At 41.3% G+C, this 25,997-nt stretch overlaps 1 protein-coding gene across 1 annotated transcript in view; it reads right to left on the bottom strand.

The window, feature by feature from the left end:
- sptbn1 (spectrin, beta, non-erythrocytic 1) overlaps positions 1 to 25,835 on the bottom strand; it is a 153,481-nt gene extending 127,646 nt beyond the window's left edge. The window contains exon 1 of the mRNA XM_057849270.1: positions 25,715 to 25,835. The gene's annotated coding sequence lies outside the window, so the exon portion shown is untranslated. The remainder of the gene's footprint in view (positions 1 to 25,714) is intronic.
- Between the last annotated feature and the right edge of the window lie 162 nt (positions 25,836 to 25,997).

Raw genomic sequence — 25,997 nt, 5'->3', positions numbered from 1 at the left:
AGTGCAATCACATTCGTAAATGAATGGCTTCTGGGTTTTGAACTGTAAATTAACCAATCTATTGTGATTAAACAACAAAATTGCAGTAACTGCATTAACCATCAAAGTGAAGTCTAACTGTAACTGTAGTCTTGAAACAAATCCGAATAAGGAAAAACATTGCAATAAAATAATGCAAACTGGTTAAACGAGAGTAGCCGAGATCTGCCATGACAGTACGGGTGCAATGGTTCAGTTAACCCACGGTTCGGTTTGAACCTCGGTTTTGGGATCCCGGTTTCGGTTCGGTTTCAGTTAGCTTTTTGCATTGCATTCCCCTTTAAGAAAGCAGTCAGTGTGCTTACGTATGAAGTCACGTGGTTATCTGGAACTCAAACAAACAGAAGCCCTGTAAGCTAACGGTAGCAGCTAACGCTAGCGGCTATCGCTACAAGCAAACGTGATGGAGTCGGGCTTAAGGGAGCTTCACCAAACTTTCACCTGACATTAAGTAGACTCTTGGTGGCCTCCAAACGGGCTTTCATCCCGCTTTCCTCCCTGGTTCTCACGATTTCAGGAGAGGATGCTTTCTCCTAGAAGCCCAGCCACAGGCTAATAATAGCGGCTAACGCTATAAAATGAACGTGATGGAGTCGGATAGCGGCTCTAACCTTGTCAAAACAGCTGAACTTAAGGAGTGGATTGGGCACGGACCGCATCTAGCAATTAGTATGTCGCGTTATTTTGTATCTGTGTGTGGTTTCTTTATCTTTGATGAGGGTAACGCATTCAGCATCAATTATACTGCAACAGTGAAGCCTATATAATATGACCGTTTAATGGCCACAGCTATTTTTCTGTATATGCTTGCTTCATTCATGTCATTACTGCCATGATAAAATCTCAAACGTTTCATTGGCAAAAGAGCAATACGGCTTTAAAGTGCCTGTGACACGAAAAAGCATGTTTATTTCATAATACACGCGGTATTTTATGCTCCTGAATGATATGGACCGCTTGGATGTGTGTGGAAGCGATCGCTATATTTATTTAGTTTTTTGAATCCCGCGCCAGGAAAATGAGTGACTTCCGGCTTCGGTCTTGCATTAAGGAGGAGGGCGCTGTGACGTGTACGGTAGAAGACGTCCTCTTCACGCTACAGTGTACTGTTGTGTATGAGGACGAAGGATTCAGCTGATTTTGCGGATTAATACGTTTATTTTTCGCATCACGCCAGCCAAACGGCTGCGGAAAAATCATTCTGTATGAGGGAGAGGCGTATGCGCCTTTTTGGAGTTTCAAAAGGTTCCCATTCACCGTGGATATTTACTGTGGGACCATTGGACTTACGATGAAGTGAGTAAACATCTTGTTTTGTATTATGTCAAATACGAATACAGCGATTACAAAGTAAACACTACAAACTTCCTTTAAATGAAGGACTACTTACGTTTGATCATTGATAGGCATGTAAAAAGCTCTCCTAATGCATTAGCAGCAGCACGTTAGCTGCGTTAGCTCCAGCCACCCTCCTCCGGGGAACGAACTGTAAATTGCTCTCCGCCGGGCGGTTTGCCGATCCAATAAGACATTCGACAACCGGGTCGTCATGTCAAATAATCCAGGATAGCTATGTGTGATTTTCCGCTTTGAAGACTTTGAAACATCACTCGGTTCTGGTTAGCATGTCGGCTAGCTGTCACGCCTTCTGGTTTGTTTACATTCTCCGAAGCCGGGGAAGGGAAATGACATATGTCCGATTTAGGTGTCATAAAATATCGTTCGGGAGGTGCGACAGTAAAGGTGAAGTCGACAGTTTTGACCATTATGGAGTAATTTTGCCATGTCGTCCTGAATAAATGCATTTTTATTATTTCATATTCCATTCAGCACAAGACTGTTATTTGTCATGACCATGCCATTTATTTAGCAATTGGGGAAAATACTTGGATAAAAAGAGTATCCTGGAAAAATATTGAAGTAATGAGACAGAAACAATGACATTTTGCCGCTCTCTTCGTCGCGTTTTCCTCGTTGTGAATAGTTCCCCCTCAACGGGCTGACTGGTCCTTCTCAAGCCATTTATATAGCTATTGGGGAAAAATACTTGGGTAAAAAGAATATCCTATAAAAATATTGGAGTAGAGAGACTGAAACAATGACATTTTGCGGCTTTCTTCGTCGCGTTTTCCTCGTTCTGAATAATTTCCCCTCAATGGGCTGAATAGTAAAATCGATGAGCCATGTCTACCGCTGACGTCATCCACCTGCTGGGGACGCTAAAGCCCTATAATGGTAGGCGTGGCTAACCGGCAGATTAAAAGACTAATTTCTCGTCATCTGTGCTTTGCTAAATTGTTGTATATAGTCGAATCGTCTCAAAATATGATTCTAATTCACATAATAATGACATTTTAGACTTTTTTTCTCGTGTCATATGCTCTTTAATGTGTGTGCGCGGGGAGGGGGGGGGGGGGGTGCATGTGTGCATGCATGCACTAAAAAAATGCTCTGGGGAAAAAAACCTAAAACCTTTTAAGTAAGTAAACACTTGTGTTGAGTAATTATGTCACAGCAGTCATTAACAATAAGTTGCCTGTTTTAAGTGTTTTGTTCAAACTTTAAGTCATTTGTGTTACAATGACATGTTTGCACAGTTGTCGTATCAATTTTTTTAATGTTGTACATTGTTCAAGTCATACAAGCTGTTACATATGTTCATACTTGAATTCTTATGGTTGACAAGAAATGGTTATATAGTTAATGTTTAGACTGCATGTACAATTGTTTAAATATGTTAAATTGAAATCTGGTAACTAAATCAACGAGTAACAGTTCATTTGTATTTCATGCATTGATTAAGATTTTCAAATCATATAACAGTCCACTTGGGCGAATTTATCGTCATGTATCGTTATCGAGGTAAATCTGCTCAATTTACCGAGATACGTACTTTAGGCCAGGGGTCCCCATCTGCCAGGCTGCAGACCGGTACGTGGCGCATTTGCTACTGGGCCTCACAGAAATAATTATTTATTAACGACCGCATTCTGGCCGAATTAACCCTGTGCCCCTGATTAACACACCAATATCCCTGTCTACTTTAGATATAATACTACAGGATAGATTAGAATGTCGTCATAGAAATCCATTGATTGGACTGCTAGCAGTACATCTTGTTTTGTATATATAATATAACTATGTGCGCTTGTCCTCGATAATAACGTATGACTAAGCCGCGGGCGCAGCACATTTGTTCCCGGAAATAATTAGCCCCCACACGAGCGAAGATGACTGGTAAACAGACGTCTTTGGAGAGATTTTTTACAGAGAAAAAGGCACCTGACGAGCCAGAAGGTGAGCCTACAACCTTGAAGACCCACGGACTGCGAAGGAGTGGATTCGTGACCCATTTGTGAATAAACCGAGTGATTCAAGTGTGTCTGTGCAGCAGGAGGATCAGCTTGTAGAGATCGCAAATGACGACGACCCTAAACGTACATTTGAGACAACTACTCTAACGAGGTTCTGGATTAAAGTCATTCCGGAATATCCTGACATCGCTATGAGAGCATTGAAAACCTTGCTACAATTTCCAACATCGTATCTTTGTGAAGCGGCTTCTTAATTAATGCTCAAGGACACGGCGAACTCTTTAACGGCGAGAGAGCGGTGTGCAGTTGTTGTGTGCAGCTAACATGGCAGGATGTGTCTGAGAACTTTTCTACATGTCCATCCATGATCAAACGTAAGTTAATATTCCTTTCTTTTAAGAAAGTTTGTCGTGTTTACTTTGGAATCGCTGCATTTGCGCCCATTTTAAACGTTAAGCGCATGCGCAAAACCGCATAGTTGCAATTTTTGATGGGTTGCAAAATTTGTCAGAACACTGGTCCATGAAAAAAAGACCCTAATAACACCGGTCCATGGTGCAAAAAAGGTTGGGGACCCCTGCTTTAGGCCATATCGCCCAGCCCTATGTCTGGCATCGTCATCGTCAATGACAGAAAATGAGTTAAGAATTTTCTGACCAAGCCTTGATAGCAATGACTTTACAGTCACCCGAGTTTGCAGTTGTTTACTTTAAGAAAAAAATCAACTTTCCTCAAAAGACATGCTGAGTATCGCTACAATATCGGTATCGGCCGATAACACAAATCAGTATCAGGAACCAAAAAATGGAATCAGTGCAACACTAGAATTTAGGCCAGCTAGCTGCAAACGGTGCGTCCGTCCTCTCCGGTGTTCAGATCCGCTGGGACGTGTGCGGCGCCTCTCATTTGGAAGACCTCAACAAGAACAGCCGCTCACGATGCTGCAGTCTCCTGATAAAATCTCGGAATGACATGACGAAAGCCTGAACGCTCATCTGTCTAAGCAGAGATACAGTCCATGAACTTAAAGTGCCTTTTTAAAAGCAGTTGTCCAAATCACAGGGTGTGGGAGTCCATTTCTTGTGAACTGCATGCCTATTTCTAAAAACGAGGGTTCTGCCCCGCCCCGTCACAATTAGGTTAGGGGAGAAACCAGAGCGCTAATGCAGTTAGCCGTCGCTACGGTTACGCCGATCAATCTATCGACGAACGCGTCGACCGGATGAGCGGCTGAACGCTAAAAGCACAGAGCGCTCGCCGGGAAATATAAGAAGCCTCTTGCTTGTTTTGAAAACATCAAGACAGCATTATCGCTTTGTCGATGGAATTCTAATGGCGGACTTCACCGGGTTGCTGATCGGGCGTAACCCGGGATAAACAAAATCAACAAAAGGACCGATGCAAAGTTCCGCTGGTGCTAGCTCATCTATTTTTCATCAGGCTTCCATTAAAAGCTCGTCTGCCTACGCAATTATTAACACGCCACAAGGTCTGGGTATGAGGGATTCTCGCAAAACAATCGCTGTAAAAAACACAATTGAAAGGGCACTCATTAAACTCATTGACTGCCATTGACGGCGCTAGACGTCTAATCCGTTTTGCCTGGGAGGGGTGAATAAACGAACATTCATTCAAGTGGGTTGGACGTTTATGGCAGTGACGGATGAGCATTTGATGTCAGTTTGAATGAACTGAATGTCTATCCTTGTCAATAGCCCCTATTAACATTCTGAATTAATTTGTTTTTCCTAGCATAATAGTAACTTATGAATTGTATTTTTTTCTAAAATAACAACAGGGCTTGGCAATGATTACACATTAATTGCATTGTCATACACACAATCAAATAATGAATTCAAAAGTAGTATTTGACAGTAGTGCTGCAACCATTAATTGATTAAATCGTGTAATTTGATTAGAAAAAAGCTTCAAATCCAATTTTGCTGATTCGAGTATTCGTTTAATTAGAGTGCCGTTGTAATGGTTTGTTTTGAAAGTGTTTGCATTTAGTTTCATCGATTTGGGTGGATACACTGGCAACAGTGAATATGGCATTACTAGTTTAACATGGCTGAATCCAACTGCTCCCTGTTAAGACCAAAATTAGTTAAGTTTTTGTTTGAGGTAATACAGTGCCCTCTATAATTATTGGCACCACTGAAAAATGTGTTTTTTAGCTTCTAATAATTTTTTAAAATTCAAATAATAAGGGACCTTAATGGAAAAAAAGAGAAAAATCCAACCTTCAATACAAGTGCATTCATTCAGTGGGGAAAAAAATCCCACATAAAGAAAAAATTATTTGACATCAAATAATGTGTGTCACAATTATTAGCACCCCTGGTGTTAATACTTTGTACAACCCCCTTTTGCCAACAAAACAAAGTCTGGGGACTCAGATGGCCACACGAGGAGCTTGATTTTGTGTGTGGTGAACCATTTCTGCGTAGATTTGGCCATATGTTTAGGGTCATTGTCTTGCTGAAAGACCCAGTGACGACCCATCTTCAGCTTTCGGGCAGAGGGCAACAGATTTTGATTTAAAATGTCCTGGTATTTCAAAGCATTCAGGATGTCATGCACCCTAACAAGGTTCCCAGTGCCTTTGCAAGCGAAACAGCCCTACAGCATTACTGACACACCCCCATACTTCACAGTGGGTATGAGGTGCTTTTCAGCATGCGCATCTTTCGTGGCACGCCAGACCCACTTAGAGTGTTTGTTGCCAAAAAGCTCAATCTTGGTCCCACACAAAAATACACACGGTCCCAGGCTTCAACTGGGACCGTGTGCTTTGGTCAGATGAGATGTAGAGGTCAGTCTACATGTGTTTTGTAGATTTGGAGAAGGCATTCGACCGTGTGCCTCGGGGAGTCCTGTGAGGGATGCTCCGGGAGTACGGGGTACCGAGCCCTTTGCTAAGGGCGGTGTCAAGAGTTTGGTCCGCATTGCCGGCAGTAAGTTAAATTCGTTCCCAGTGAGGGTTGGACTCCGCCAAGGCTGCCCTTTGTCAACGATTCTGTTCATAACTTTTATGGAGAGCATTTCTAGGCGCAGCCGAAGCGTTGAGGGAGTCCGGTTTGGTGGCCTCGGCATTGCATCTCTGCTTTTTGCAAATGATGTGGTGCTGTTGGCTTCATCAAGCTGTGACCTCCAACTTCCACTGGAGCTGTTCGCAACCGAAGATCAGCACCTCTAAATCCGAGACTATGGTCCTCAGTCGGAAAAGGGTGGCGTAACCTTTCTGGGTCAGGGATGAGCTCCTGCTCCTAGTGGAGGAGTTCAAGTATCTTGGGGTCTTGTTCACGAGTGAGGGTAGGAGGGAGCGGGAGATCAACAGGCGGATCAGTGCAGCGTCTGCAGTGATGCGGACTCTGTACCGGTCTGTAGTGGTGAAAAAGGAGCTGAGCCGAAAGGCGAAGCTCTCGATTTACCAGTCGATTTACGTTCCTACCCTCACGTATGGGTCGTGACCGAAAGGACAAGATCCAGGATACAAACGGGTGAAATGAGTTTCCTCCGCAAGGGTGTCCGGGCTCTCCCTTAGAGATCGGGTGAGAAGCTCAGTCATCCGGGAGGGACTCGGTGTCAAGCCGCTACTCCTCCGCGTTGAGAGGAGACAGTTGAGGTGGCTCGGGCATCTGGTTTAGATGCCTCCTGGTGTTCCGGGCATGCCTCACCGGCGGAAGGCCCCACGGACGACCCAGGACACGCTGGAGAGACTATGTCTCTCGACTGGCCTGGGAACGCCTTGCGATCCTGCTGGAAGAGCTGGTTGAAGTGGCTGGGGAAAGGGAAGTCTGGGATCTGCTAAAGCTGCAGATGATGGATGGATGGATGGATGGACCTCCTACAGCCATCGTGTAGCACAGCTGACTCACTGACATTGTGCAACAACCGTTGGGGGAGGGTTGAGCCTTGCAGCTGCAAGCGAGGGATTTCTCCCTGCATTTTTGGGACATAAAAAATAGCTAATACCCTAGGGACGGTGTGATGGAACATTTTTGCAGTTTTGAAACCATGACGTTTTCATACCAAAGGATACCTTGCAACCAGTAATAAGCACATGTCTACCTCCTACTTCAAATGGATCGAACGTCTATCGCAGTCAATTAGTAAGTTAATTGGCATAATAGTTTTCGGGTAAATCTGTTGTGATTTTCTTGAGCAGGGCATTAAGCTATAAATGTAATTACCATTCTTTTCAATGGAAAAAGATCATTTGCGAGGAAATTAATCACCGTCCGTCAAACTTCAAAGCTTCCCTCTCTCTTTTGCTTTCCTTGAATGTCGTTCACAAACTCCGGCGAGAAGGGAGGAGGCCGGCCTGCTTCTGGGACGGCGCCAAGGAGCGGGCGGGGGGCCGTGCGGGGGAGGTTGGCCAGCGTGGAATATGGCCGTTAACGCGGGTGGTAGGAGGAGAGGAGAAAGTGAAAAGCAAAGACTTCCCGACGCTCAAAGCGTTTCTTCTTTTTGCAGCAAAACCGCAATACCCTCCTCCCGCCTTGGTGACGTCACTCTGCCATTTCCACCAATGGGAGCCAAAGACTCACAGATTCAACAACAAACTCAGTTTTTTTTTCTCTCTCCCTCAAAAGCTCGTAGCGGCTTTTAATCCCAAAATACATCTCGCGTGCGCGAGTGTTCGCGGCCGCCAACAGCGGGCTTCTCACAGTCCAGATTGGAGGGTCGGCGTGTCGTCATGGCGATCCGTTCCGTCGTTGGCCGCCAGCCACATTCTTTGGTCTTTCTGCGCTCCCATTGTGGGATGTCACATCTAATCGCCGCTGCGTGTGCGTGCGTGTGCTTTCCCGCTGATCCGTGTTGGAAAAAAAAATAACTCGACTGGGGATCAGATGCATTCCTCAACGCTGCAGGTGCATCAGCACCTGCCAACCTGCTCGACCGTCTCTTGCGTGCAGTCACTTGTACTCAGACTGCAAACAATTCTGGCGTGGAATGAAATGTGCCTAAACGAGGAATTGGATGCAAAATAACTAGGGCTGTCAAAATTACCGGTTAACGGGCAGTAGTTAATTTTTTTAAATTAATCACGTTAAAATATTTGACGCAATTAGCGCACATGCCCCGCTCAAACAGATTAAAATGACAGCACAGTGCAATATGCACTTGTTACTTGTGTTTTTGGGAGTTTTGTCACCCTGTGCTGGCGTTTGGGTACAACTGATTTTATGGGCTTCAGCATCCATGAGCATTTTGTAATTATTGACATCAACAATGGCGGGCTACTAGTTTATTCTTTGATTGAAAATTTTACAAATTTTATTAAAACGAAAACATTAAGAGGGGTTTTAATATAAAATTTCTATAACTTGTACTAACATTCATCTTTTAAGAAATACAAGTCTTTCCATCCATGGATCGCTTTAACAGAATGTTAATAATGCTAATGCCATCTTGTTGATTTATTGTTATAATAAACAAATAAAATACTTATGTACCGTTTGAAAGTATCCATCTTGTGTCTTACCTTTTCATTCCAACAATTTACAGAAAAATATGGCATATTTTATAGATGGTTTGAATTGCAATTGATTACGATTAATTAATTTTTAAGCTGTAATTAACTTGATTAAAAATTTCAATCGTTTGACAGCCCTAAAAATAACATTCACTCGTACTGTTGTCAGGATACTGAAATTTTCAAATTGATATAGACTAGGGCTGCAGCTATCGATTGTTTTAGTTGATTAATCGATGAACTAGTTAGTTCGAAAAATCGAGTACTCGAATAAGGAACATAAAAAAATGAAAATACCTATGCTGAGTCTCAAACGGTAAGAAAATAACTAAATAAATGAAGATCTAAGTATAACAAAAGAACAATTGGCTAACTTACATAGCAAAAGTCCGCAAGCTTAAATGATATATAAAATGCTAACATTTTTACAATGCTCTTGACAAATGGTTCAAACACAGATCCCACGAAAAAACGGCTAAATATACCTATAAACTAAGTTACGAATGCATTAATAAAACATTAGCTCAAACAAAAACTTATGTTGGTCTTAACAGGGAGCAGCTGGATTCCGCCATGTGAAATGAGTTATGTCATATTCACTAGAGGGCGGTGTATCCACCAAAATCAATAAAACTAAATGCAAACACTTTCAAAACAAACCATTAAACACCACTTTAACGAATACTCGAAGCAGCGAAATTTGAATCTTTTTTTCTATTTGAATTACTTGAGTTAATCGATTAATCGTTGCAGTGAGTACCGTAATTTTCGGACTATAAGCCGCTACTTTTTTCCTTCAGTTTGACTCCTGCGGCTTATAGTCCGGTGCGGCTTATTTGTTGATTTTTTTTGGGGGGGGGGGGGGGGGGGTTAATAGGCAACACATGCCTCCTAGCATGCATTGCAGCACCATAAATGGAAATAACAATCAAAATTCATGTTCTGTGCTAATTATTTATTCAGTTACTGTTCCAGTTGTTTCATAATTCATAATTATGACATGACACTATCATGGGCGTTACTGAATGCTTATGACGGATGTCATTAAGTGTCATCTGGCAAATTATGTTACTAACTCCATTTATGTCCAGCTCGGATCTTTTACATCCTTTCAAAAGTGAGATAATTTGCCGATTAACACTAAATGACATCTGTTATAAGCATTCATTAATGCCCATGACAGTGTCATGTCATAATGACAGTCTCATGGCGCCACTGTCAAAGTGTTACCAAATAACATAACTAGCAATAATGAAACAACTGGAACAATAACTGAATAAATTATTAGCACACAACATGAATTTTGATTGTTATTTACATCTGTTGTGCTGCAATGCATGCTAGGAGGAATGTAGGACAACAACAGTGTTGACAGCAGGTTGCAGAAGAGATTGACTGTCTCCCCCAAGGGAGCAGTGATGGCCAAATAAAGCTTCTTGAAGCAATAAAGCTTGGCAGCCAATTGGTTCAAAGCTTCATGGTGCTTCATTTGGTCTTCTGACCGTCGTATGATGCCGCAGTCTAATGAAGTGTTACCAGTTAATATCTTATGGTGTAAATATCCCATAATACAGTGAGGACAGCTGCGGCTTATCTATAAAAAAATATGCCGTTTTTGTGTCACATTTGGTGGATTGCGGCTTATAGTCAGGTGCGCCTTATAGTGCGAAAATTACGGTACTTAGAAATAACGTGACGATGCTGTGCATTATGTACTTTTCGAGATCTAGTTTCCAAATGCTGGTGGCCCTACCCAAGATGGCTGTCAGCTAAACACGTCACCATAAAAAAGGAGTATTTGGCATCCTTCCCAAGATGATGATAAACGTCCAATTGTGTAGCATCCAATCATTATGATGCCATAAATTTTTATTAGTTTATCACTAGTTGATGTCCAAGATGCACCATCTCAACAGTGGCAGCAGATGAATGTTCGTTCATTCGCTGCCATCCTCCCACTTCAAATGGATTGGACATCTACAAGTAATAACCTCCTTTCAATTTACAGCAGAAGGACGACTGGACACCACATTATTGGATGTCTACCATTGTCAATGGCAATGATGAAACAGTTACCAACACTAAATATTCTCTGATTTCTTTAGTCCTTGATGAATGGCATAGCTTTGTAATTGTAATCCTCAAAATTTGATTACAAAAAGAATAAAAGATTCATTCTTGAAAGATGGCTGCCAGCCCTCTGTCAAACTGAATTGGACGTCTATCGCCGTCAGCAGAAGTTCAAGGACGCACTCTCCTTTCCACTCTCATACTCATATTTCCCAAGATGATGCAAGTGTCATCAGCACGTAAAGAATACACTGGTGAAAAGCTTCTTAAGGTCACACGCAGCATCGGGTGTCATTTTCTAAACCTGAGAGACAATCTAGGGTAGGGGTCAATGATGTCGTTGTTTCGAACCTCTTCAATGCTGGCAAATCAAGTTTTTTGCTTGTGTTATCATGCTAGCATTAATGGAACATCAGAAGGCCAGGCTTAACCCCCCCAAAATGAGCACTCTCTCTAGCCCATCTTATTTTACTTTGGCTGCTCTTTCCGGGAAACGCAACGCTCATGTTAGCGCCATGCTAAAGTTAGCAGAAAGTCTGAAGACATGGCTCAGCCCCAAACAAAATAGCTCTTGTTGTTTTTAGCATTTTTGCTTCAGCGCAAATCAAGTCTTTCGACTTGTGTTAGCATCACGCTAGCATTAACGGCAAGTATGAAGGCAAAATGGCTGACAAGTGCTCTTTTAAACTTTATCTGAATAGCAGTGACTCATGTTAGCATGCGCCCTTTAAAGGTTTATTAAATGCAAATAAAAATATGAAGCGGCGACAAAATGGCCGACAACCTCCTCGCGCAACAGCTGAGGCGAGTCAAACTACAGTCCTTGACAAAAGTCAAGTCGCTTATCCATTTTGTAGAAACAATTGCTGATAACCTGACTTTTAATTATTCAATTGGTTTCAGAAATGGCTCAAGTGATAGCTAAGACCCTCCCAAATGATGTTGAATGTATAAAAATATATTTGTTTCACTGAAAAAAGATCATTTAATGATGAATAATAAAGGTCAAATTTTGGCAAGACAAAAGTTTTGTCGCCAACGGAAATAGTGTGAAAATTGAACAAAAAATTTACTTCAAGTACAAAAATATGTTACATAACGTAAGCGAATTAAGTAGTGGTGCTGTGAGATCCAAATTTAATATTTTGTATGACTTCAATGGGCTGGAAGGACTGCATCCATGCGGTTCGGCAAGGATTCATACAATTTATGGATGAGGTCATCAGGAACATCAAAGAAAGAATTCTTGCACGCCTCCCAGAGTTCATTAACATTCTTGGGTTTTGTCTTCCATGCTTCCTCTTTCATCCTACCCCAGACATGCTCAATGATGTTCATGTCTGGTGACTGGGCCGGCCAGTCCTGGAGGATCTTGATCTTCTTTGCCTTGAGGAACTTTAAAGGAAGGGATTGAAGAATGCGATGGAGCACCATCCTGGTGCAGAATTTGTCCCTTTTTATGGTTAGGAATGTAAGAGGCAGCTAAGATTTGTTGATATTTCAGACTATTTATGTTGCCTTCCACGCTGCAGATCTCTCGCACGCCCAGACCATGATTTTGCCACCACCAAACTTAAGTTTTCTGAGTAAATCTTTGATCCATGCGGGCTCCAGTAGGTCTCCTGCAATATTTGCGGCGACTGTGGTGTAATTCAATGGAAGATTCACCTGAAAAATCCACCTTTTGCCACTTTTCCGGCGTCCATCCTTTTGACAGGCTGTAGGCCTTAGCAAATGCCACACGGTTTTTTAATTGTCTGCACCCTGAGAGATCTGCAGGGTGGAAGGCAACATAAATAGTCTGGTTATTAGCAATTGTTTCTACAAAATGGATAAGCGACAAGACTTTTGTCAGGGACTGTACTTTCACTGGTGTTTTGTGGCGCCAACACGATGACATTTGGAGGGAATGGTCGCGAGGCGGCACGGCGGTCCACTTGCAACTAATGGCCGACTTCCTGTCTGACGCCACTCCAGGGCAGCCCAACCCTCAGAGGAGCATGTCCTCATGCACGCGTCCGCACACAACTCGCGCACGGATAGAAACGCTTCTTCCATAATGATGTGAAAAGCATGCGAGGAGCTCAGTTTCCTCCCACGTGCATTCCAACCAACACCTCGCCATACACTACTCTCACACCCACGCACTCGTACCCACGCAAGCGAGCGAAGCGAGTCCCACGCTGTTCGGCTAATCTCGGGAGCCGGCAACAAATGTCGAAACTACATGAATGAGAATGAGATTGGACGATGGCTCTTCTGTTTCCTGTCAAAATAGGCTTTTATTAAAGATCTTCGCTCCTCTTTTATAATGAGAAAATGAAATGTATTTCAGACAAAAACCATGGGAAATGGACCAATCTACAAAAAACGCTTTGGCATTATTCCATAGTATTCAAGCAGATAGTCCATTCCTGGTCACATCTGCAGCTCCCGCCTCTTTCACTTGATTGGCTTGCCATCAGAAGGCAACCAGTCCACATGAAGCCACAGTATTGGTTTGTGGAAGAGCAAAAACATTGTTTTGTTTCCTGTCAAGAAAAGCTTTTTGTGACGTTCCTTCCTCGTTTTTTAATAAGGAAATGAAGTGTATTTCTGACAAAACTTTAAAAAAATGAACTATCTACGACAGTGTGCCGTGAGAGATCATCAGGTGAGCTACGAGAAATCCAACAGACCTGGGAATCTTTGGGCACCTAACGATTCGATTACGATTCAGAGGCTCCGATTCGATTATAAAACGATTATTGATGCACCCCCCTCCTTTATTTATATTTATTTATTTATTTTAATGTTTTGCACATTAGTTCCAAAATTGTTCAAAAATCCTCTCAGGCTAAACCAAACTACCTATTTCAGTACCAAGTTAACATATAACAGTAAACAAATATACAAAAATAACAGTAAATAAAAAAACTTCAGTCCCCATTCTGAATCAGCAGCTTTAAACTACATTCAATTAATTTAATGTTGTGAATCAACTGTTACAGTTGTTAAAATTGCTCCGGTTATTCCGTAATTTTCCTTCTGTCTTCTTAGTTTTAAAACTATTTCATCATTTAAAGATAGATTCAAGACAAGATTCTGCCGATTTAGGAGTATTTTAGATAAAAAGTAAATTAGGTTCGCTACAACTAGCGATGTGCCGATCGATCGGGTCTGATCACGTCATTTTCAAAGTATCGGAATCGGCAAAAAAATATCGGCCATGCTTTTTAAAAAAAAAATTTTTTTTTTTTTAATTAAATCGTTTTCTATTTGTATTTAACGTTACAGACATAATATGTTACACTTATCCAGAATCTTTAGGCTTAAGGTAGGGTTGTCAAATTAATCCCAATAACGGCGGTAATTACTTTTTTAAAAAATGTATCACGTTAAAATATTTAACACAATTAGGGCTGCAGCTATCGAATATTTTAGTAGTCGATTAATCGATGGACTAGTTAGTTCGAATAATCGAGTAATCGGATAAGGAACATGAAAAATTAAAATACCTGAGCTGAGCCTCAGACGGTATAAGTTTATTTTAAAAAATGAGGATCTATGTAAAACAAAATAACAATTGGCTAACTTACATAGAAAAAGTCCGCTAGCTTAAATGCTAGAAAATGCTTAAGTTTTTTTTACAATCCTCTAAACATATGGTTCAGACACATATTCCCACAAAAAAATGGCTAAATATACCTATGAACTAAATTACGAATGCATTAAAAAACATTAGCTCAAACAAAAACTTAACTTACGTTGGTCTTAACAGGGAGCAGTTGGATTCAGCCATGTGAAAAGAGGCAGACCAGAGGGCAGTGTATCCAGCCTAATCAATAAAACTAAATGCAAAGACTTTCAAAATAAACCATTCAAACGCCACTTTAATTAAACGAATACTCGAGGCAACAAATTTAATTGGAATATTTTTTTTTCTACTCGAATACTCGAGTTAATCGATTAATCGTTGCAGCACTAAATGCAATTAATGCATGCGCTGCACGACCCACTCACGCATTGTCACGCTCCATCTGTAATGGCGCCGTTTTGCCAATATAGAGAGCTGAAAGGCAACGTAAAATGAGTGGAGTGAATTTTGGCAGCCTTTGGAGCCTTTATTTAATTGGCTAAAGCCTTACAATCCCTCTCCCTATGATTAGAAATATCATGGGAAGCAATGTGGGGACGCAAGGTAGCAATCGATCATTATCTCAACCCCTTATGCTATATCCCATCGCAGAGAAGATATATGAATTGGTCGCACTACGCACAGTCGAGGTTTCACTTGTCATGGTTCCACTTCCCATCATGCATTGGGCATGGCCTTCAGTATCATTTACTGAAAGCTCAACAAATACACTAGATGGGAATATTTAGTCACAATACACAAAGTCACAAGTCTTCCTATTCGTGGATCCCTCTCACAGAAAGAATGTTAATAATGTAAATGCCATCTTGAGGATTTATTGTCATAATAAACAAAGACAGTACTTATGTACTGTATGTTGAAGGTATACAGTATATTCGTCCGAGTTTTATTCATTTTTTTCTTAATGCATTGCCAAAATGTATATGATCCGGAAAAATTATCGGGAATGATTGGAATTGAATCGGGAGCAAAAAAAAGCAATCGGATCGGGACATATCGGGATCGGCAGATACTCAAACTAAAACGATCGGGATCGGATCAGGAGCAAAAAAACATGATCGGAACAACCCTAGCTACAACAGACCTTCTAGAGAGGTCTACAGCTTTAAGATGGCGGCTGTTTACTTACGCCGGAAAGTCTGTCCTTTCGCATCTCTGTTCAATAATACATGTTCTAACACCGACGTCGTCTGTCATTTTGCATCTAGTTCTACATATATATGATATCTACTGTAGCCGTATGTTTGTAGCAACTGGGCGTTGTTTGTAGCGGCTGTCGGCCGCAGTCAGGTATGATTGTTTTTTTATCTAGTGGCATGAGTTGAACATGATATTTACTCCCGGTCTGTTCCTCATTGCGTCCCAAAGACCGCGCTGATTGTGTTTTATTTCCGCTTTACCTGGTATAATTCAATAATCGGAATTTGGATGTCTGTGAATCGTTCTCGAATCTTCCACGGATGAATCGCAAATAATCTAAGAATCGGAAATTTCGCACACCTCTATTATCCAATGTCACATTTTTTTTACGTCGTCGGGCGGAGTTGCAGTAGGAAGGAAGGAGTATGTAGATAGTTCTCGGTCGTGTACAGATGAGCGAGGTATTGCTCGTGTCGCTTTCAAGAACGGCTCGGATTTCTAGCCATCAGTCACCTTGCTGTTCGTGATAATGTGGACTAGAGCACGTGTACTGTACATCATTTGATTAGACTCGTCCACTGTCGTTATACACGAAAATGTCATTTCCATTTTATCCATATGTGACGACAGTCAATCCTCCTCCTGTATTTTATTTCAACACATTGTCGAGGACAGAAAGGTTGCTGATGGCTAGAAATCCAAGCAGTTCTTCAACGCTACCAAACAGGGCAATGGCTAAGCCAGCTTAAAACGTCATCTCCAAACCATACACCCGTCGCTTCAAAACAAGTCGGCGGACTATTTTGTTCGCCTTAGTGAAAGCACAGAGAAACGGGCAGCTTTTTTGAGAAAAACTACAAAAGTAAATGAAAGCCCTCAAAACCAGTTACCTTGTTGCTGAACTTTTTGCTAAATCCAAAAAGTCCCACACTTTGCCATTAATATAACCCGTCTGCAAAGCCATTGACAGCGAGATGCTCGGCCCTAAAGACATTGCTAAAGTCCCCCTGTCCGATATTTCTGAGCTTTTCAAGCCTAACTGCTATAAAAAAAAAATAAATAAATAATAAAAACAGCGAGAGACTGAGAGCTGTTGAAGAAGATTGCTGCCAGGATATCGGCTTTGTGTTCATCTAAACAGGCTCAAGTTTCACACTGAGTCAGTATAAATACTGAAATATTATTTTATAATTAAATATACTGTATAGAAATTCATTTTGGAACATTTTTGGTTTGTGGTGTGCCGTGCGATTTTTTCCAATGTAAAAAAAGTCCCCCTTTCCGATAATTTTGTGCATTTCAAGCCTAACTACTATAAAAAATGAAAATAAAAACAGAGAGAGACTGAGAGCTGTTGAAAAAGATTCCTGCCAGGATATCGGCTTTGTGTTCATCTATACAGGCTAAAGTTTCATACTGAGTAAGTATAAATACTAGGGTTGTTCCGATCATGTTTTTTTGCTCCCGATCCGATCCCGATCGGTTTAGTTTGAGTATCTGCCGATCCCGATATTTCCTGATACGAGTGCTTTTTTTTTTTGCTCCCGATTCAATTCCAGTCATTTCCAATAAATTTTCCCGATCATATACATTGTGGCAATGCATTAAGAAAAAAATTAATAAAATTCAGACGAATATATAAATTCAACATAGAAAACATAAGTACTGTATTTGTTTATTATGACAATAAATCCTCAAGATGGCATTTACATTATTAACATTCTTTCTGTGAGAGGGATCCACGGATAGAAAGACTTGTAATTCTCAAAGGATAAATGTGACTTTGTATATTGTGACAAAATATTGCCATCTAGTGTATTTGTTGAGCTTTCAGTAAATGATACTGTAGCCATTTAACTGTTCTGCCCATATGCATGATGGGAAGTGCAACCATGACTATGCGTGGTGGTACCAATTGATATATCTTCTCTGCATTGGGAAATAACATAGGGTGTTAGAAAACAGATCAACTACTACCTTTCTTCCCTACATTGCGTCCCACGATATTTCTAATTAGTGAGAGCGGGATTGTAAGGCTTTCGCCAATTAAAAAAAGGCTCCAAAGGCTGCCAAATTTCACTCTACTCATTTTACGCTATCTTTTATCTCTCTATATAGGTAAATCGGCACCATAACAGATAAAGCTTGACAATGTGTGAGTGGGTCATGCAGCGCATGCATTAATTGCGTTAAATAATTTAACGTGATACATTTTTTAAAAAAAATAATTACCCCCATTGTCGGGATAAATTTGATAACCCTACCTTAAGCCTAAACTAAAGACTCTGGATGAGTGTAACATATTATGTCTGTAACGTTAAATACAATTAGGAAACGATTTAATTAAAAAATCTATGTATATTAAAAAAAGGCATGTCCGATATTTTTTTGCCGATTCCGATACTTTGAAAATGACGTGATCGGACCCAATCGATCGGCACATCTCTAATAAATACTGATAGATTATTTTATAATTAAATATACTGTACAGAAAGTAATTTTGGAAAATTTTTGGTTTGTGGTGTGCCGTGAGATTTTTTCCAATGTAAAAACAACTGTAAAAACACTGATCTACGAGAACCGCTTTGCATTCAAGCAGATTGTTGCTTGGCGGTTACATGTGCAACTATCGCCTCTTTCTCCTGATTGGCTCGAAAATTATAAGTGGTTGGACAGTTGAAGTTTGCAAGACGGTACTGCGTGATCGGTCAATGAATCAGAAAGTGCTGTACGGTCTTGCTTGGAAGCCTAATCGAGAAAAGTGCAATATCAAATTTCTCCCATGACAACAAAATTCTAGTAAACTGTGGTACTGCAAAAACAAATAATTCAGTATTGATTAGGGCAGCAACTAATGATTATCGGAGGAGTAATTAATCAGATAAACACATACACACGCACACATAAAGTGAGGAAAATAAGTGTCCTGTGATTTTGCAAGTTCTCCCACTTAGAAATGATGGGCAGGTTTGAAATTTTCATGGTAGGTGCTTATCCACTGTGGGAGGCTCTAGAAAAAAACAAAACCCAGAAATCATAGAGTATGATTTTTTTCAAAAAAATATTTGTATTATACTGCTGCAAATAAGTATTTGAACTAGGGCTGCAGCTATCGAATATTTTAGTAATCGAGTAATCGACTGAAAATTCTATCGATTAATCGAGTAATCGGATAAATTTTTTTTTTTTTTTTTTTAGGTAAAGAATAATTACACATATACATGAGGGAAAAAAAAGACATTTAATCCAATACTGAACCATTTTCAGTCAATCAATGTCTTTATTTTCGATGTACATTGTTGAAAACAGCCAACAATTGCATCTAAGATGTGACTAGAAAAAACATTCACTGCTTTCTCTCAAAAAACTTCTAGACCTTATATATATTTTTAAAAAAAACATATTTCTTACCTAAAAATGTAATTACGCTTGATAACACACATCACTTGAAAGCTATATGTTTTTCCAACGTGTTTCAATTTAGTTTCCATTTGTGTCAAGCTATTTTTAAGTTAAGTTTTAAGTTAGTCTAAACTGTAAGTACTGGTAGGATTGGAGGACACGTTAGCCACGCATCGACAGTGGTCATAATCAATGGAAACCTAGCCCTCAGAAGGGCTAACGTTATGTGAACATGTGACAGTAACGTATTTATTAGCGATGAGAAGTCTACTGCTTAAAGATGGTGGCTGTTTACTAACGCTGCCCAGACGCGGCCGAGTCTGTCATTTCGCATCTAGTCCTAAATGCATGCGATATCTATGAGACGCATCGGACACTACCTGCTACCAAACTAGCATCATGCGGGCGTAGTTTTTAGCAACGTCGGCGTAGTTTGTAGCGGCTGTCGGCTGCAGTAAGTTTTTTTTTTCTTCTTTTTATTGCTTCTTCCTCTACGTATGTGACGTCAGCGCGTTGTCCCGCATTAAAAGTAGTCCGGGCAAAACGGGATGCTTAGAGCTGGCAAAATTAAACGATTCCTCGAGGTGAATAAAATTACTCGGATCAGTTTTTAAACTCGAGTTGCTCGAGTATTCGTTTCAGCTCTAATTTGAACACCTGTCTATTAGCTAGAATTGTGAGCCTCAAAGACCTGTTCGTCACCTTTAAAAAGTCCCCCTCCACTCCACTTATTCTTCTAAATAAGTGGAATAAAGGTGGACTTTTTGACCTATTTGAGGCGGTTGGCTGCATATAAACACCTGTCCACCCCAAACACACCACTGTTGGAGCAATTATTAGAAAATGGAAGAAGCTAAACATGATTATCAATCTCCTTTGGCTAGGGCTCCATTCGAAATCTACCTCGCATGGTCTCAATGTGCCAAATAATGGTGAGGAATCAGCCCAGAACTACAGAGGAGGAGCTGGTGAATGACCTGAAAGGAGCTGGGGCCACCACTTCCAAGGTTACTCTTGGTAATACACTAAGAAGTCATAGTTTAAAATCATGCATGGCACTTGAAGGATCCCCTGCTTAAACCAGCACATGTCGAGGCCCGTTTTAAGTTTGCCAATGACCATTTGGACCAAAAAGAGTCACGAGAGAAAGTCATGTGGTCATATGAGATCAAAATGGAACTTTTTGGTCTTAACTCTACTCATTGTGTTTGGAGTATGAAGAATGATGAGTACTATCCAAAGAACACCATCCCTACTGTGAAGCATAAGGATGGTAGCATCTTGCTTTGGGGACTTTTTTCTGCACATGGAACTGGACGACTGAATTGTATTATGGAGAGGATGAGTGAGACCATGTATTGAGACACTCCTTCCCTCAGTTAGAGCATTGAAAATGGGTCCTGACTGGGTCTTCCAATATGACAATGGCCCAAAGCAGACAACCAGAATAACCAAGGGGTGGCTTCGTAAAAAGCATATCAAGGTTCCCGAGGAGCCTAGCCAGTCTCCAGACTTAAACCCAATGGAAAATCTTTGGAAGAAGCTCAAACTCTGTGTTTCTCAGTGACAGTCCAGAAACCTGATTGATCTAAAAGGATACGTTTGACCGATGTAATTGTAAACAAAGGCTACTGTACCAAATATTAACATTGATTTTCTCAGGTGTTCAAGTACTTCTTTGCAGCAGTACAAGACAAATAATTTGTTAATGAAAAAAATACACTGTGATTTCTGGATTTTTTTGGGGGGTGGGGGGCTCTCCCAGTGGACAAGCACCTACCATAAACATTTCAAACCCGCCCATCATTTCTAAATTCTAAGTGGAACTTGCAAAAACGCAGGGTGTTCAAATACTTATTTTTCCTCACTGTATTGTAGAAGTCCCGCTTAGCTAATTTAATAGAGATGCTAGGCAATAGCCAAAGGTAGAGCAGCTATAAGTATACGTTCTCTGCAGCAATGCTGACAGCACTCCTGTAACGAGTCACGTGACATTTTGGAGGGAAAATGACAAGCTATAGACCCTACCCACTGACGTCACAAAACCACGTGCTCGCTGTATGGTTCCGCCCACTTGTCCGTCATTTTGTCTCTGTATTAGCATTGGTTTCAATTGATCGAGGAATTTAAAATGCATTTCATGGAAGACCCGGTGCTTTCTGATGCCGTAAACTCACTGGATGTGTTGCATAAAAGGCGTTATGTGGAAAAGCTTCGCTCTATACAGTCGCCAGATCCATATTTGATGCCCAAATCGATGTTTTTCGACCCACTGTCTTCGCCCTGTCTGCCTGACATCTGCTACGCTGATATTTACAATTATCTTGTCCACACAAAATCAGCCTATTCTCACGAAAATTTGAAAAAATTCAAGAGCTTGGAGGCTTATAAATACTTCGTTGCTGGTTGGGTGAAACAGGTCCACATCCACGAAAATTCGGCAGGAATCTATCTTGTGCTTGGAAAGGTGAGTTACGAAATTTTCAATTCAAAATCTTTTGTTATTGCTAACATCCACTGTCAAGTCTAATGTATTTCATGTCGTTTGTCAATGGAGTTAAGGCTTTTAATGTTTATATGGTTTAGCGATAGCACTCTCACTACATACATACGTGTATGTTGTCGGCGATTAGCCTAGCAATGATCTTAATTGTGGTTATTTGTCAGCCCAAAACCCTCTAAGTATATCTTAAATGCATCTTACCGGATATAAAATGACGACTACATAGTCAGTGGTGATTTTTTGGTGCCCAGTTTTCACGTCGAATTGCAGCCGTCCATTTCGCTCTCCTCTTTGGATCCCTCGGAATACGGTAAAACTTCAAGTCTCTCCTTCCATCTTCTCTGTTAGTGCAACCAACAGCCACACACGCCTTCACCATTTTGATTATTAATGTTAAGGAGCAGAAAAACACGCCGTAAATAGGAGGAATGTACGTAGCCGTAACAGGTTAACACTATGTTTTGACGGACAATTGGGCGGTACCATTCAGGAGAGCGGAGTTGTGACGTCACGTGGGTAGGGTCTATACTCAATTTGGACATTTAGGTATGAACGTAGTTTCTGCGGGGAGTACTCACTTTTTTGCCAGGAGTTTAGATATTAATGGCTATATTTTGAGTTATTTTGAGGGGAAAATAAATTAACTCTATTATATAGAATGAAGACAGACTACTTTTCATTGTGTCAAAGTGTCATTTTGTCAGTGTTGTCCCATGAAAAGAGATACTTAAATATCTGCAGAAATTCGAGGGGTGTACTCACTTTTGTGATACACTGTAGGGAGGTGCCAAGCCATGGAGTGCTTCAAAGGTAATGACAAGGATCTTGTAACGGATTCTTAGTTTTACTGGGAGCCAATGAAGTTGAAGGAGGATAGGGGTGATGTGGTATGTGGTAGGCATGTGCCGGTATGATATTTTGACGGTACGATAACCGTGAGCAAAAATACCGCGGTTTCATGGTATCGCAGTATTGCAATTATAGCTCCAAAAAATTCTGAGATGTTTGGGTTAAAAGAAAAAAACTTTTTTCCATTGAACAGGATTTTTTTTTTCAGACCATAGTTGCAAATTGGAACATGAATATATTGTTAAAATAAACGATCAATAAAAAAATATTTTAAATAAAATTAAACTAAATATAACTTATAGACTATACTCACAGCCACAGCTCAAGTTGCTCAAGATTAGAGCAAGAACAAAATAATTTCTATATAAAAGTAAAAACACTTCTGAATAACTTTTTTTTAGAAATTTATACTGCATGACTTTTTTTTTTGAGGGTGGAAAAGCTTAAGTGAAGTTTCGCCATTTTCAGCCACTGTGTCAACTCTAGTCTACATGATGTCATGCCTTTGTGTTAAAAAGAACATAAAGAATTCAGAAGTTACTTAAAAATGTATAAGTTAGTTAAAATGTCAATATCGTTGTGGAAAGGTTTCATCTAAAAAATAAAATAAAATAAAAAAAAAACATTGGGAGTGAGACCTCACCTTGATCCAGCGAACGTGGATTTGTGCTTAGGGCAAGATCATCTTTCGCAATTAGCGATCTTTGACGCTGTCACTTTTTCCCCTTCATTCAAGCGACTCAGGCTTGTTTTCTCACTCTGCGGCTGTCACACTCAATGAAGTTGCTCTCCCAGGTAAGCCTAGGCTAACAATCATCTTTGTAAACTTTTAGTTAGTTTGTATATTGAATTTGAAAGGAAAATGTGTGTTTTGTTTTTGGCGAACTTTTTCCATGGTGCTAATCAGTTGAAGCTACTCACATGGAAAAATCTAATTGTACAACATTTTAAATGTATTCATTTTGTATATTACACTTACCACGATTTGAGAGCTTAATAAATTGAAGAACAGTACGCCTTATATTTGGAGTATTAGTTTTTGGGTTAGCTGGCTGGCTAGCCGATAGCGTCACTTTCACACACAGCAACAAACGGGAGGGGGTGAGCGCTGCTGCGCCAAGCCGCTTCTGGCTGCATTTTTGACACAAGAAAAATAGCGAATACCGTACTACGGTCTGACGGAAAATTTTAGTGGTTTTGAAACCGCGACGTTTTCACACCACGGTAAACCGTGAAACCGGTAACCGGCACATGCCTAGTATGTGGTGGGGGTCGAGTGATGAGGCGTGCTGCTTGGAGGAGCTGCAGTTTATGGAGGGACTTATTTGGGAGACCGAAGAGCAGTGACTTACAGTAATCAAGCCCGGTATTGACTAGACGACAGACAAAAGTGGAATATTATTACGTTTAAGTATTTTCTTAAGGCATCTTTAGTATGTTCTGTCTGTATGCATCTAAACAAAACAAGCTCAAAGTGCACAGTAGTTCTTTGGGTGTCAAATTTGCCTCTTGTAGGAGGTTTCGTTGGTATAGCACATTTTGGCAGAACACTGGTTTTGTCATACTCTCGTCTCGTCTCATCCCGTCTTTCCTCTTCATTTTGCTTTTGCTGCTCGTTTTGTGAAATATCGACAGTGCTGTCATACTCATTAATGTTCCTCTCGGGTTCAAATTGAAAGGGTTTAACAAATGACATGTTTATGTCGCTAGAGTTGTACTCTGGAAGTCCAGCAGCTTAACCTAGTAACGTCACCGCACTGCGACGTCAACAACAATGGCGACCTACTAGTTAAACTAGTTTTACGAATTGTATAAAAACGAAAACATCAAGAGGGGTTTCAATATCAAATTATTTTAACTCGTAATAACCCTTATCTTTAAGAACTACAGGTCTTTCTATCCGTGGATACCTTTAAGACTGGGAAGCGCGTTCATTCGAAACCAGAGCATTTACAGTCACTTTTTCCAATTTTAGAGGCATTTACAGAAGGAAGGATGAAGATAGCTTGTTTTTCAGTTTATCAGTTGTTTTGTAGAATACCCTAGAATGATTTCCTTACCAATGTATCAATAATCCTTGTATCGCCACAAATCGTATCTTATCGTGAGATACCGAGAGGTTCCCGCCCTTATTCACTGATGCATTGTTTTCGCTGGAGTAATTCCCAAATTCCAGTAAGTCCCAAATTCATTTTCTACATGTAAAATGACGTTAGTACAGTCAGTTTCATTTTTTTGACAAGGCCACCATTTCGTCGCACCTTTCAACAGAGACGTCCTTTCAAAACGATTGATCGATTCTAAGTGGGAGCATATCGATAACCTATTGAGATACAAAATATCGTGATTCATCGCTATCGTCACACCCCTAGTTAACGACTGTCTCACCCTCCGAATTGTTGGTGGTGCAACAAGGCGACGCCTCTCCTTGCTCCGGATGTCCAACAAGTCGCCAAATGTTTGCCAGTTGTCAGTGGGGGAGGGGGTCCCACATTGGGGGTGAAGTGAGGAGAAGATAAGCGGAGAATGCGGAAGAAGAAACAAAACACTGGAGTTGAAAAGTTATGGTTTGACCACTGTGTTTTAAGTCGCGTCTGCCATTGGGAGGGAGCGCTTTTAAGACGGGAAAGAAAAAAGAAGGGCGGAGGAGGGACCGCAGCAGCGGGTCCGGTTGGATCCCATTACATAACAGCGCCTCTGGACTCGGGGGCCGCCGGTTCGGTCTGCACCAAACAAGGGAGGAAAGAAAAGAAAAATACGGAGAGAAGAACAAAATGCCGCTTATGATGACCATGAACACCTTCATACCAACGCAAGGTCACACATCAGGCTCCAGCACACACATATACACACACACCCCGACACACACACAGGACCACGCCTGCACCACCATCTTCATCCGCACCACCATCATCATCATCATCATCCTTCACATCACAGCAGTTAAAAACAACAACATCCTCCACTTGATGGAGGGGGGAAAAAGATGCTGTGGCGCACTAATGCTGAATGCACGCGCACGCGCATCCACTCACACGCACTCAAGTTGAAGTGCACCACGGTGGTCCCGAGGGTGGGGCCACCCTCTAGGACACTCATGCGGGAAAAGCTCTTCTCTTTTCGGCCTCGGACACGCCGCTAACTTGGCCTGAGCGCGGCCGTCATTTTGGGGGCGCGCGCGCGCGAAGAACGCCAGGAACAAACAAGCACGCGCCTATTCGGGAGGACGACCGCGAAAGGAAGGGCGAGCGAGCGGTTCAGTTGGGTTCGGGACTCACCTCGAGGCCGACAGAAGCGCGGCTGTGCTGGCTTAGCTGTTGAAGGGCGGCCGGGCCAGTGGTGCTGCTGAAAACAATGCAGAAGCTCCGAGCTTCCTCCTCCTCCTCCACCTCCTCCGCCTCTTCCTCCTCCTCTTCCTCAGCGACGAGGACCAGACTGCAGAGTGGGTTGTGCTCGATTTCTACGCCGGGCGGAACCGACGGGCGGAACCCAGCACTTTCCATCAAGACTACGGAAAATGTTCGACAAAAAAATTATCACTCGGAGTGATAGTGATTTACA

The sequence above is a fragment of the Corythoichthys intestinalis genome, chromosome 10, assembly GCF_030265065.1.
Source record: "Corythoichthys intestinalis isolate RoL2023-P3 chromosome 10, ASM3026506v1, whole genome shotgun sequence".
In the NCBI taxonomy this organism is placed as follows: Eukaryota; Metazoa; Chordata; class Actinopteri; order Syngnathiformes; family Syngnathidae; genus Corythoichthys; species Corythoichthys intestinalis.
The sequence above is the reverse complement of the archived record's forward strand: the minus strand, read 5'-3'. Positions and strand labels throughout refer to the sequence as shown.